Here is a 14,684-nt window from a genome sequence, read left to right as displayed (position 1 = left end):
GACACAATTGTTTAAACAAGTACAAAATAAAACTTTATCTCACATTTTCATACAGTACTAAAGCAAAATTTCAATGCTGTTTTTTACAGAGAAGTACATTGAAAGAAAAACATATCATTCTAAACTGCCCTTAAATCTTTAAAATACATGCATGGTATCTAAAGAAACCTGACACAATCCTAAAATACAGAAACAGATACAAAATAGTTTTGAATGTTTTCTGAATGTTCTATTACCCAACATGTTGGTTTAAGACAGCAGTGATGAAGTAAAAGGAAGCATTGTATTCTAAGGAGATTTATGAATACTATACAGCAGTGCAAAATCAATATCTGAGTATGCCTCATTTTATTGCACTTTGCTTTACTGCACTTCATACATACTGCACTTTTCACAAATTGAAGATTTGTGGTAACTCATTGACGAAGTCCATCGGTGCCATTTTTCCAACAGCATGTGCTCACTTACTGTTTCTGTGTCACATTTCACCAATTCTCAAAGTATTTCAAACTTTTTCATTATTTTTATATCTGTTATGGTAATTTATGATCAGTGATCTTTGATGTTACTGTTGTAATTGTTTTGGGATGCCACAAACTGCACCCACATCAGACAACGAACTTAATGGCTAAATGTCATGTGTGTTCTGACTGCTCCACCGACTGGCCTTTCCCCTGTTTCTCTCTCTCTCTTCTTAGGTTTCCCTATTCCCTGAGACATAATAATATTTTAATTAAGCCAATTTATAACTCTACCATGACTTTTAAATGTTAAAGTGAAATAAAGAGTTACATATCTCTCACTTTAAATCAAAAACTAGGAATGACTAAGTTTAGTGAGGCAGGCATGTTAAAAACTGAAATAGGCCAACAGCTAGGCCTCTTCCACTAAACAGCCAAATTGTGAACGCAAATGAAAAGTTCTCAGAGGAAATTAAAAGTACTACTCCAGAAAACATACAAATGATAAGAAAGTTGAAAAGCCTTATTGTTGATATGGAAAAAGTTTCAGTGGTCTGGATAGAAGACCAAACTATCCACAACATTCCCTTAAGCCAAAGCCTAATCCAGAGAAAGACCCTAGCTCTTTTCAATTCTATGAAGCCTGAGAGAGGTAAAGAAGCTGCAGAAGAAAAGCTGGAAGCTAGCAGAGGTTGGTTCATGAGGTTTAAGGAAAGAAGCCATCTCCATAACATAAAAGTGAAAGGTGAAGCAGCAGGTGCTAGTGCAGAAGATGCCACAAGTTCTCTAGAAGATCTAGCTAAAATCTTTGATGAAGACAGCTACACTACACAACAGATTGTTAATGTAGATAAAACAATCTTTTTATTGGAAGAAGATCCTATCTAGGACTTTCATAGCTAGAGAAGAAAGTCAATGCCTAGCTTCACAGCTTCAAAGGACAGGCTGACTCTCCTGTTAGAGGCTAGTGCAGCGGTGACTTGATATTGAAGTCAGTGCTCATTTACCATTCCAAAAATCCTAGGGCCCTTAAGAATGATGCTAAATCTACTCTGTCTTTGCTCTGTAAATGGAACAACCTGGATGACGTAAATGGAAAGCCTGGATGATAGCCTATCTGTTTACAGTATTTACTCAATATTTTATGCCTACTGTTGAGACCCACTGCTCAGAAAAAAAGATTTCTTTTAAAAGGTTACTGCTCATTGACAAAGCACCTGGTCACCCAAAAGCTCTAATGGAGATGTACAAGGAGATTATGTTGGCTTTATGCCTGCTAATACAACATGCATTTTGCAGCCCACGGACCAAGGAGTAATTTTGACTTTCAAGTCTTATTTAAGAAATGCATTTCATAAGGCTGTAGCTGCCACAAATTGTGCATCCTCTGATGGATCTGGGCAAAGTAAATTGAAAACTTTCTGGAAAAATTTCACTAGCCTAGATGCCATTAAGAACATTTCTGATTCATGGTAGGAGGTCAAAATATTAACACTAACAGGAGTTTAAAAGAAGTATTAACTTAATTCCAACTCTCACAGATGACTTTGAGGGGTTCAAGACTTCAGTGAAGAATTAATATTCTGTAGATGTGGTGGAAATAGAAAAAGAACTAGCATTAAAAGTGAAGCCTGAAGATGTGACTGGATTGCTGTGATCTCATAAGAAAACCTTAACAAAAGAGTTGCGCCTTATGAATGAGCAAAAGAGTGGTTTCTTGAGATAAAATCTACTCCTGGTAAAGATGCTATGAACATTGTTAAGATGACAACAAAGGATTTAGAATATTACATAAAGTAAGTTGATGAGCCAGAGGCAAGGTTTGAGTGGACTGCCTCCAAATTTGACATTCTGTGGTTAAAATGCTATCAAACAATATTGCATGTTACAGAGATATCGTTCATGAAAGGAAGACACAACCAATGTGTTAAACTTCATTGTTATCTTATTTTTAAAAAACTGCCACAGTCACCCCAACCTTCAGAAACCACCACCCTGATCAGTCAGCAGTCATCAACATTGAAGCAAGACCCTTCATCAACAAGACTATGACTTGCAGAAAGCTTAAATGATCATTAGGGCCGGGCGCGGGTGGCTCATGCCTGTAATCCCAGCACTTTGGGAGGCCGAGGCGGATGGATCACATGAGGTTAGAAGTTCGAGACCAGACTGACCAACATGGTGAAACCCCATCTCTACAAAAATTAGCCAGGCATGATGGCAGGTGCCTGTAATCCCAGCTACTTGGGAGGCTGAGGCGGGAGAATTGCTTGAACCCGGGAGGCAGAAGTTGCAGTGAGCCGAGATCGTGCCATTGCACTCCAGCCTGGGTGACAGAATGACTCCATCTCCCAAAAAAAAAAAAAAAAAAAAAATAGTATTTTTAGCAATAAAGTATTTTTTGATTAAGGTATGTACTTTTTAGACATACTATTGCACACTCAATAGACCATAGTATAGTGTAAACATAACTATTGTATACACTGGAAAACACAAAATTCATGTGACCTGCTTTATCGTGGCAGCTAGAACTAAACCCGCAGTATCTCCAAGGTACGTCTGTATAATGCATACAGTAGACTGAGGATCTCAAGAGCAAATATATTTTGAAAATCCTCAGTGCATTAGATTCTTTGGTGTATTTAGGACTATCACTTAACAACCCTATATATATTTAATTAATGACATGAACATCAAGATAAAGTGCTGTGATTTTCTTTTCTCTTTTTTTTTTTTTTTTTTTTTTTGAGATGGAGTCTCGCTCGGTCACGCAGGCTGGAGTGCAATGGCACGATCTCAGCTCACTGCAACATCCGCCTCCCAGGTTCAAGTGATTCTTCCACCTCAGCCTCCTGAGTGGCTGGGATTACAGACGCGTGCCACCACACTCGAATAATTTTTGTATTTTTAGTAGAGACGGGGTTTCACCACGTTGGTCAGGCTAGTCTCGAACTCCTGACCTCATGTTCCGCCTGCCTGGACCTCCCAAAGTGCTGGGATTACAGGCATGAGCGACCGCGCCCAGCCAGTGCTGTGATTTTCATTAATTTTTTAATGGAGACAATATCCAGAAATGCATTATACAAATGCTAAAACATCAAATTTACCTTTTTTACCTTCCTTAAAATGTCATCTAACTTTTCCTCAGACCTATAATTACGGAAAGAAAGTGGTCACTACATATTTCTATTTTATCTAAATTCACGCTCACAATAACAGATTCTGGGCCAAATCCACTATTGTAAACTTTGTGACTTTTTTTTTTTTTTCTTTTCACAACATCTCCCTCTGTCACCCAGGCTCGAGTGTACTGGCATGATCACAGCTCACTGCAGCCTCGACCTCCCAGGCTCAAGCAACCCTCCTGCCTTGGCCTCTTGAGTAGCTGGGACTACAGGCACATGCCACCACGCCTGGCTAGTTTTTTTTTTTTTTATTTTTCGTAGAGATGGGGTCTCAGTATGTTACCCAGGCTGTTATTGAACTCCTAGGCTCAAGCAATCCTCCTGCCTTGGTCTCCCAAAGTGCTGGGATTATAGGCACGAGCCACTGCAGCCAGCACGAATGTGATTTTTACTTGGTTTGAGCAAAAAAACAAATGAGTCTTACATGAGTTTGTCAATAACAAATTTGCACTATTCCATCATCACAGACATAAAAAAAGCAGATTGTTAATTTTAAAAATTGATATTTACTAGTAAGTGTAAATATAATTAGATTATAACATTCATTCAAGTGATAATTATAATAAAAGACAACCCATGAAGTCTTTGCTCCTAAAAATTAAGCACTAGTTTTCAGTTATTCTTTAGAGAATAGTCATTTAGGAACATACTCAAATGAGCATCTCAGTGAAATTGGCCAAATTGACTTTATTTTCCTAGACTTTAAATAGATACTCAGCATAGAGATTATTCATTGTTTTCTTCAGAAAATACTAGTTGCATTAAAAGACTAATTCAGCTGTTCTGACTCATGTCATAAATTAGGTCAAAAGAGTGGCCAAATTGTGAAGGAGCAGAAGTAAATATATAATTAATTAGACTCAACAATTCACTACATACAGAATGCATTCACAACAATTACAGAAATGCAATTCCATTAATATTTAATAAGTTATTTACTTTGGTCTTTATACTTGGCATTTTATAAGAGCAGAAACAATCTGCATATTTTAAGGTGACTTTAAAAATAATCTCCAAAGTGATAATGATTCTGGACAATTGCAAGATCAGCAGGTCAAATAAACACAAGGTTTAAAGAAAAAATTAAAATGTTAGTCCAGAATATCATAAATTATGGAAACGATATTGTATTCTGCCTTAAATATCAAGATCACACAGAAAAGATGTGTATCATTCTAATATTTTTTGAAAAACTAGTTATTGTATTAGTGTTCAATTAAAAGTTAATAAAACTAGTAATCTGTACTAGATTCTAAAAGACAAGATGGAAACCACTGATCATTTTTCCCTAACTTAAAAGCAACAATGATATTATTTGCTAGCTACTCTAATCTACATACATTTAAATTAATTCACATCCTTCTCATTGAACAAACTTTAGGGTATTCAATGACAGATTTGATTACATCAGTGTCATCAGTGTTAGGAAAGAAATGCTTATTTTTTTCAGCATCTTGATTTCACCATATGTTTTTATTAACTGCAGAGGCAGAAGGGGATAATACGGAAGTTTGATACACATTTTAATCCAAAGTGTACCAGGCGCTAGCCTTCATCTTTTCCAATGTGTACCACATTTTTCCAAAACCAATTTATTACTGTTCTATTTATACCCAGAGTCATACACACAGGAAAAAAAAAAAAAAGGACTCTTCTGTCCGTTTGCTCTGACCTGCTGATTTCTTGAATTTTGTCGTTTCAACTTGATGAAAAAAAATAGCAGACATTAACCTCACTTCATCATTATTATTTTGCTAAAAAACATTTGAGGAACTTGAACCAATGATATAAATATGGAATATGAACCAATGATATAAAATAGCAAAAATTCACTAACTCTTTTAACCTTAAAAGTCAGTCACCACAAAGTTCATGAATCTAAAATATTAACCTACTCTCCCATTTCTCTCTCTTCTCTAAATATTATTTTCAAGTTCCAGTTCATTTATTTCATTATATCATAAATTGTATTAACCATTTGTAAAGTATTTAACAGAGATAATATTCATAGGCACAAATCCAAAAATTCAAAGTCTCCTTAGCAAAAAATAACCAACAGATTTCTGTGTGAAGACACAGCCAAAGATGGTGTGCATGTATGATCAAAATATTCTACAGTGTTGCTCAAGTGAGATAGACTGGGTTCAATCTGCCTGACTGTGACTCTGGGTAAGTTACTTAATCTTGGTGAGCTAGATACTATCATCTACCTGAAGATCAGCAATAGTCACATGCATTGTATTTGGCACAGGTGCCAAACATCAAATATTGTTGATATTATTATTATTTCTGTGCTTATTAATGCTTCTATGAGCAACAGACTATAAAGGAAATTAACATAGCAATGCTACTTCTTGATAAAATGCATTAAAGGCTGAATCTGAGGAGGATTAAGGAAATAATAAGTGACATACAAGAATATCAGGGAGAGAGTCTTCACTCTAAGTCCAGGATTTATTAGAATGACCCCATGACTATGTCAGACCTTTAAAATGGCTTGATTTGATTACAAACCAAATATTAAAAGAATGGCTACTAGTTTCTCAATACTGTGCTAAATAATGATAGAGGCTGTAATACAATCATGTAAACAAAACTTGTGTATGTACAGAAAGAGTGTACAATATACACATACATCTGTAATTAGTTTCTAATTAATTGCATTATCCAGAAAATCATACAATTTATCTTTCATTAGGATTGGATGAAAGTTTCTGGTGCATTTAACCATTTTACCTAAATGTAGTCTCAGTACAGAAACTCAGAATTTTTAATTTTTTTCTTAATTATGCTAGTTGCCTTATTGATTTGCACATAAACCTATCCAGGTACAAATTAATTCAACTTATATGGAAAATTTATTGTGTGTTTCTTTCAGTGATCCTTGTAGTTTTGGGGGTCTCAAAATAATTACTATAGTAACATCAAAGATCACTGATCACAGATCATCATAACAGATACAAAAAATAATTTAAAAGTTTGAAATATCGTGAGAATTACCAAAATGTGACACAGAGACACAAAGTGAGCTCATGCTGTTGAAAAAATGGTGCTGACAGACTTGCTCAATATAAGTGTGCCACAGACCTTCGATGTCTAAAACATGCATTATCTGTGAAGCACAATAAAGCAAAAACAATAAAGCAAAGCGCAACAAAATTAGGTATGCCTGTATACTCTTGGGCCACTTAGAAAAAAATCCTGTAAAACACATGCCCCGCCACTGTGAGCTATCCTTACAGTTTGTACACACATAATGAACATATTCAGTGAGGAAACACTGGTTCGATGCAACCCAATAGGATGGAAATCGAAACAAAGTGTGAAGATGAAAACTTCTGTCCTGGACAAACCTAAATTTATGTTCTGTCTGCCCACTTAGTGATTAGACATTTCACAGGTTTATGAAAAAAAAAATACTATCATATTTTAAAATTTCTTTTTTTAAATTTTATTATTATTATACTTTAAGTTTTAGGGTAGATTAACAAGTAACTCAATTTAAGACACAAAGTGAGGCTCTGAAATAGCTTCATATTCTATTAGTTAAAATCGTAGTTGGGGATCCACCATGTCTTGTCTCACCATCACCCAAGACACAGACATGGCTTCTGTTCACCGGACTCTGGAACCATGTGAGAAGCTGCTGGATTCCACAGTGCCCAATAAACAGCTCTCACCTGACTAACAAAGAGTTGCGTGGTGTGTGGAGGGCAGTTCCAAGGTCAACGAACAACATTTTGTTTGGAAGACTGCTCTGACTGAAGAAGAGTCAAGAAAACTTTTTTTTCTTTCAAGCTATTTACAGTATAAAGAAGTTGGGTAAAAGTATGCATTTCTGAGCAAAATTTACCTTTCTCTCTACCTGGGCTCAAGCCCAAAATGAAGCATAGAGATAAATCTGCACAGTCTTTGGTAGGGACTATACTGATAGCTGGAACAAAAATAATAATATGACAGTGTTACATCATTTTGCTTATTATTTTATATTTGCATATGTCATAAATAACTGAAATACACTTGAAAACACCTAGTCCAGCTTATGGCACAGATCAGGTTATTAAATGTTTAGGAGAATAAACATTTAACAAACATTTAAACAAATGCTGTCTCACTCTGAGATAGTGCTGAAATAAAAAGTATAATAGTTAAAATGCCAATTTATTATATTTTATTTTATTTGTATCCACAATCTGTCTCATTCTAAGAAAGTTTTGAAGAATTTAACTTTCTGTTTGTTAGTATAAAATTCATTCTAGGTTTACAACTGTATTACGAAATATTTGTATAATTATTCAGTAAGCTACAATGAATGGAGCAAAGACCTATTTAATACCAATTCAGTTACTATGTTATATAAGAGGTCAGCTTATAGGAGAAGACAATGAGGAACAGAAAATGATAAATAAAATTTTATGTTATATTGGCCTTTGTATTATTTTAATCAAATGATTATATTTAATTTGGTGTAACTGAAAAATAAACCTCGAAAAATACCTACAACATAGTATTATTTATTACCAGTTTAATTCTGGCTTTGTAATTTACTAATGGAGTCTAAAACTACAAACTTCCTCAAAATGGATTGACCCTACTGTTTTCTAATTGTTTTAAAGTTTTATTTTTATTTCACAGCCATTGATCAGCTTTCTTCTGCAGAAAAAAAAAAAAAAAAAAAAAAGGACACTTTGCAAGACTGCAAGGGAAGGCTTCACTGAACCAAGCATTCATGGCTGAAAATATATTTATGAGAGACGAAAAGATGCTAAGGAGGACATGGCTTTCTCTGAAGTAGTGAAAAGTGTTCTTAAAGCTTTGCAGGGATCAAAGACCTGTCTACCACAATGTGCAAAATTTATAATTCTAAGTGATCCTTGGAAATGTTATGGTTATATAGTGAAGTTGTCCAGGATAAGTAGGGAAGCACCTGTTATCGGCATCAAGAGTGTGAACTCTTAGAAAAAATAAAATACAAAGAACAAATTGAGCACATGACACAACTTGGATGAATCTTGAAAACATGTTAGCTGAAAGAATCCAGTCAGCAATGTTCACATATTATATCATTCCATTTATATAAATATCCAGAATGACAAATCTATAGAGACAGAAAGTAGATTACTAGTTGCTTCAGACTGGGGTGGGAGAGAGGAGAAGGGAGGACATAAAAGGGTGGGGAGGTAGTAGCCAGAGGACACTATGGGATTTCTTTCTGAGTAATGAAAATATTCTAAAATTGACTGTGGCAATGGTTGCACATATCTGTTAATATACTAAAAACCACTGGATTTTATAATTTAAATGAGTGAATTATATAGTATATGAATTATATCCAAATAAAGCTGTTAAAAAATGCACGTATTCCATTTTTGGGATGATGGCAGGCAGGGTACATGACCTTGAAATTTCATGTTTCATGAGCATTTCTTCATGTCATTGCAGACTAACTTTAAAACTCCTGCTATTTTCAGAGCAGTGATTCAGTTAAATTTTGAATTGTAACTCTTGTAGAAGTTGTGACAATTGAGATATTCTGATTATATAATTCTATGTTCTATGTGAATAAAACTGAAGTCCAGCTTAATTAAAAGAAAAAATGTTGACAGACTCAAGACCTTGGAATACTTCTAAGTCAGAAGTTAGTTTGAATATTTGACATATTTATAGACCAGGTTTACACAGAGCAATTTAGAAGGGGTAAGCAATGTTACCTTGGTACAATAATTTGAAGACCTCCAGAAATTACTGCCTCCCACCCATCCCCATACACAACAGTTTCCTCCAGTAGGTTAGACTACTACCATAACCCCCTGGCAAATGACTAAATCACAGACCACGTGGCAGCAAAGAGTAAGAACTAGAACGAGACAATCACTGAGCTGGAATTCCTATTTCTCTATTTATCCAAGTGGCCTTGGGCAAAACCATCAACTTCTCTTAACTCTGACTCTTTATCTGTAAAATGGATATCCTAACAGTAACCAACTTGTTGTAAGGGCTAAACAAGATAACACCAGGAGATAGATTAGCCAGTGCTGGACACATACTCAAGAAATGTTGGCTGTTATTAATGGCAAACTAACAAAAGGTCTCACATCAATTACTTGCAGGGCTCAGGAATAATCAAGTTGGTCTATGCTTGAAGGTGGAGGTTCTGAGCACTTTGGCAGGTCTTGGTATTTTGCATAGCCCTTTGGGGTAGCCAGGCTGCTGGACGGCCCTTTGGAGCCAGGTCTCTTGGGATGCCCTAGTTCCCTCAGCCAGCACTCAGCTCCCATTCCCTCCAACTGGGTGTGGTCCCTGCTCTCACTCTCCTTGTGTTAATAAAATTCATGGAAAAACCTATCTTTTGCTTTGTCAACTTCTTACCTAGACCAGCTCCCCTTACCCCTGTCTCATCCTAGTTCTCCCAGGAATGGTTTTGATCTTTGAGCACCTCTCCCGTCCTCTTTGAGGGTGGCATCACATCGATGTCCCTAACACAAACAGATTTAGATCCTCACTGAATCCCTAGAACAACGAGACAATTTTGTATATCTGAACCAGAAGCATAAGTATGCCTTGAGCACAAACATGGCTTTTGTTTCAAAGAGCTGTATCCTATTAAAAAATAATTCCTCATGTCTTAGAAATTTTTCATGCAACAAAAGGCTGAAAGGAAATTTGCCAAAATGCATACTGTAGCTGCACCTGGATGGTAGAATCACGGGATCTGTATTTCTTTGTTTCTTTATACTGTTCTGTACTTTCTAAAATGTTTGTACTGAAAACAGAGCAATTAGGAAACCAGAAAAAACAATATTTAAAAACATAGCTTGCCTGTAATCCCAGCACTTTGGGAGGCCAAGGCAGGCGGATCACCTGAGGTCAGGAGTTCGAGACCAGCCTGGCCAACAGTGTGAAACCCCATCTTTACTAAAAATACAAAAATTAGGTAGATGTGGTGGCAGGCGCATGTAATCCCAGCTACTTGGGAGGCTGAGGCAGGAGAATTGCTTGAACCTGGGAGGCGGAGGTTGCAGTGAGCTGAGACCATGCCATTGCACTCCAGCCTGGGTGACGAGTGAAACCCCATCTCAAAAATAAAAAATAAAAATAAATTATAAAATAAAAATAATGAAAACATACCTTGGCTTGGGAAATGGGGGCAGTAGAGAAGAATAATGGAGAAAGTAAAATTTCACTTATTTTTCAAGGCTTGGTTTTGAAGTGGTACAAAGGGGAATGCAGTGTGGACCACTTGAAGAAAAAAGAAACGGTCTGAAATGGAGAGTGCTTCCGTCAGGGGAGCGGGGAGGAGTGGGCAAATCCCAGCTATTTCATGAGTTCACCAGAGAGCACGCTAAGCCTAGTTTTTAAGATACATGAAAATCACCACTGAGTTCACTGGTGAAAAATTCATCAAATTTGTTGGCTAATGAAAATAATCAACCAATTAAATCAAAATGGGAAATGCAAATAGCCTGTACAACTAGTCCACATTGATTTCTGTGCAGAGGAACAGGAGGTTATTTTGTGGTCTTGAGTTCTAGGAGGCCAGCTTTAAAAGGAGAGAAGAGACTTAGTGAGACAACACTAAAGGCAGGGTCATCGAAACACAGCCAGTCCACATTTAGGAATCTGTGAGATTAGGCATATAGGCATCATAGTATACTTTAGAGGGCAGGCTCTGGATTTCAGACTGTTTCAACTTGAATCCAGGCCCAGCCAGCTGTAAGCTATGAGACTCTGGGAAAATTGTTTAACTTGACTCAATCTCAGTTACATCATCTTTAAAATAGGGATAACAATATTACCTAGTTTTTGGAACTGCTGAAGGATTCAATGAAATAACACATGGTAAGGGCTTAACACTTAGCATTAGGCATGTGATAAAGAAAATGAGGATGATGAAGAAGAGTTTATGTGAAATAAATAGATCCTAGAACATATAAGAGCTGAAGTCCTCTTTTCATTTTCATTTTTTTCTTCCTCCTCCTCTTCTTTTTTTTTTTTTTTTTCCTGAGACTGGCTCTCCCTCTGTCACCTAGGCTGGTGTGTAGTGATGCTATCACAGCTCACTTCAGCCTCCACCTCCCAGACTCAAGTGATCCTCCTGCTTCAGCCTCCTGAGTAGTTGGGACTACAAACACAACTACCATGCCTGGCTAATTTTTTTATTTTTTGTGGAGACGAGGTCTCACTATATTGCCCAGGCTGGTCTCAAAATCTCGGACTCACACAATCCTGCCACCTGAGCCTCCCAGAGTGCTGGGATTTCAGGCGTGAGCCACCGTGCCTGGCTGAAGTCCTGTTTTCTAGTTAGTCAAAGTGAGGAAACAAATCAACATTTATATTATAGTATTTTAGAAAACATTAGTTAAAGACATCTTTTCTCAGTAAGATCCTTCCCTTAGGAGTCTAAGATTGGTTGCATAAGAGCACCCTAATTTGGTCAATGCTCAATACCATTTGTACCTGAATAATTAAGCTCACTTAAATTTAACATTAAAAATAGAAAGAGGAAATGCCTGTAAAAGTAGCCTATATCAGCAATCCATATATTCCAAACATCATTATTTGAATTTCAAAATTCAGTTAACATATTTCTAAAACTATTGTAAAGTACACTGACAAATAAGTCATATTAGCCAAAGATTAAATAACTCCAGGGTATTGAATGTAAATTTTCCTCAACTTCTGACTCATTATTCTCAAGGTTGACATGCATAAATTTGGCAAACACACATTTAATTATTTTATAACGTTTTATGAAAGTCTGATTCAGGCTCATAAAAAAAAGTGTTTGTATTTTCCCTACTCTAGCAATCAAATGTAATAACCACTAAATGGCATTACACTTGCTTTCTCAAATTAAATGGCTTTAGAAGGCTATGCTATTAAATAATGAGGAAAAGTTTCTGTATGATAAAGAGTAGATGTTTGGGGACATAGAATACAGACAAAACAAGCCCACAACACGAGGACAGTCAGGTGCAATAAGAACTTAGAAATAAAGAGAAGGACATTATCTTTTCTTTCCTCTTTCATTTCTTTTTCTCTTTCATTTTTCTTATGAAGAAAAAATACTATTTGGAATATCCCATCTGTCAAGTCACTGAATTTGCTCAATAAAAATGTTGGCCACTAATCAGAAATTAAACATAGCAAAGGCATGAGATGGCTTTAAATAGTCTACAAATGATAAAAACATTTCACAGCATTGGCAAAAATAGTGGACTTTGTATTTGTATTTCATTCATTCAATCAGCAGCTAAATATACTGTTTGTAACATGGAGGATCTAAAGATGAATGAAACAAATTGAACACAGTGCTAATAAACACTGAGAAGCAACTAGGAAACAGAACAATATGGGAGAAAAGATATATTTTGCAACCCAACAGACATGGGTCAAAATTCAACCCTATTTGTTATTATCTATGTGACCTGGAGCAAGTTAATCAATTCTAACTCTCAGACTCTTCAACTGTAAAAAAGGTGAATACCTCTGTTACTGGATGCTTATAAAGAAAAAAATGATAATATATATCAAGAACCTTGCATGCTGCCAGGAACTTCATAAATATTTGTTCTCTTATAAATACAAATTACTAGAATTTATGATTTAACTCAAGCTGAGAAAAATACACATCCTCATGAATAGCAGACAACTTTAAAATCTCAAATTAAATAATCTGCAAGAGATTTTAATTTCCTGTCTATATTTGTCCTATAATCATGTAACTGAACAGTGAACATTCACTGCAACCCTTATAATCTGTACTTCCTCCTCTGATTAACAAAATAAATAGGGCTAATTCTCATGCAGCAGAAGCCAAAAACTGTCCTTCATTATCAATTCTCTCCTTCTTCTTAAGTAAAAGAATCCTCGAATGTTAGTTGGGCACATGTTTATTTTTAATAATGACTACATATCATCTACATAGCAAAGTACGATGAAATAACTAAGGTCTGGTCAATGGGATGTGAGAACAAGAAGTATACATGACTAGTCAGAAATGTGTGTAAAGGGAGAGGACATGCCCATCCCTGCATGTCTCCCTCCTGCTATCTGGGATGCATATGTGATAAGACAGTGGGGGCAGAAGCAGCCATCTTGGAAACAAAATGGAAGTTGCACGTTGAGGACAGCAGGGCAAAAATACAGAGAGCATCTGGGTCCCTTATGATAATGGAGCACCATGTTCAACTTGAGTTGGCTTAAGTTACTGTTATTTTAAATTTTTTGTAATTCTTCCCCATGTGGTTGAAATTAAATATACCTAAGGAAAACTCTGCTCTCAATACTCATAGAATTATTGAGTTTGTTTCTCCTCTACAATCATTAATGGGCGGGTGGGTGGGGAAGAAGAAAGAAAAGAAAGAACAAAATGTTGGGCTATAACAAATGACTTCAGCAGTCAAGACGTGAGTAATTGGTCTAGGACAGATGGGAGTACAATTAAAGGTTGTGGCTAAAATGAGAAATAAATAGCTTATAGGTACTTAGTGACATATGTATTTGCTCAAAGTATTTATTGCTTCTCTATGGACCATTTTTCATCTTGCTGATGCCCTTTGGTGAATGATGAATCTGCTTGCCTCCCACTTATTTTAGATTGAATTCTATTTTTAGAATAATTATAAAGGGATTTCAGGAGACCTGGTGTCATTATAAACGGGATATGTTAATAAGTAACATTTGTGATGATCAGACCCATATATTTTTTTCTTGAAGAGTTGCTTTAGTGGACTTAACAGTAACATCGATGATTTCTATAGGAGATACATGCTTTTCTCACTTACACCCAGCAATGTTCCTCACCTGGCAGGTTCAGTTACTATCTCTTCATCAAATCACACATACAGTTGTTTGTTAAGAAGTTTACTTATTCATGTTAGCTGACGTACAATGCATTAACTATAAGTTGGTTTTGACTGAATGCCTTGCTAATTTATAATCTTGACAACAATAGAGTTTGTCTTCCTAAACTTGCTTACTTCCTTTCAAAATGGAATGCCCTTGTTGCTCTAACATTGCAAGCAAGGAAGCTTTA

At 36.0% G+C, this 14,684-nt stretch overlaps 1 protein-coding gene across 15 annotated transcripts in view; it reads right to left on the bottom strand.

The window, feature by feature from the left end:
* Nucleotides 1-14,684, bottom strand: part of MAP2 (microtubule associated protein 2) — a 308,386-nt gene that overhangs the window by 189,211 nt on the left and 104,491 nt on the right. The gene's annotated exons all lie outside the window — the stretch shown is intronic.

The sequence above is a fragment of the Pongo abelii genome, chromosome 11 (assembly GCF_028885655.2).
Source record: "Pongo abelii isolate AG06213 chromosome 11, NHGRI_mPonAbe1-v2.0_pri, whole genome shotgun sequence".
Taxonomy (NCBI): domain Eukaryota; kingdom Metazoa; phylum Chordata; class Mammalia; order Primates; family Hominidae; genus Pongo; species Pongo abelii.
Note: the sequence above shows the minus strand (reverse complement) of the source record. Positions and strands in the feature narration are given on the sequence as shown.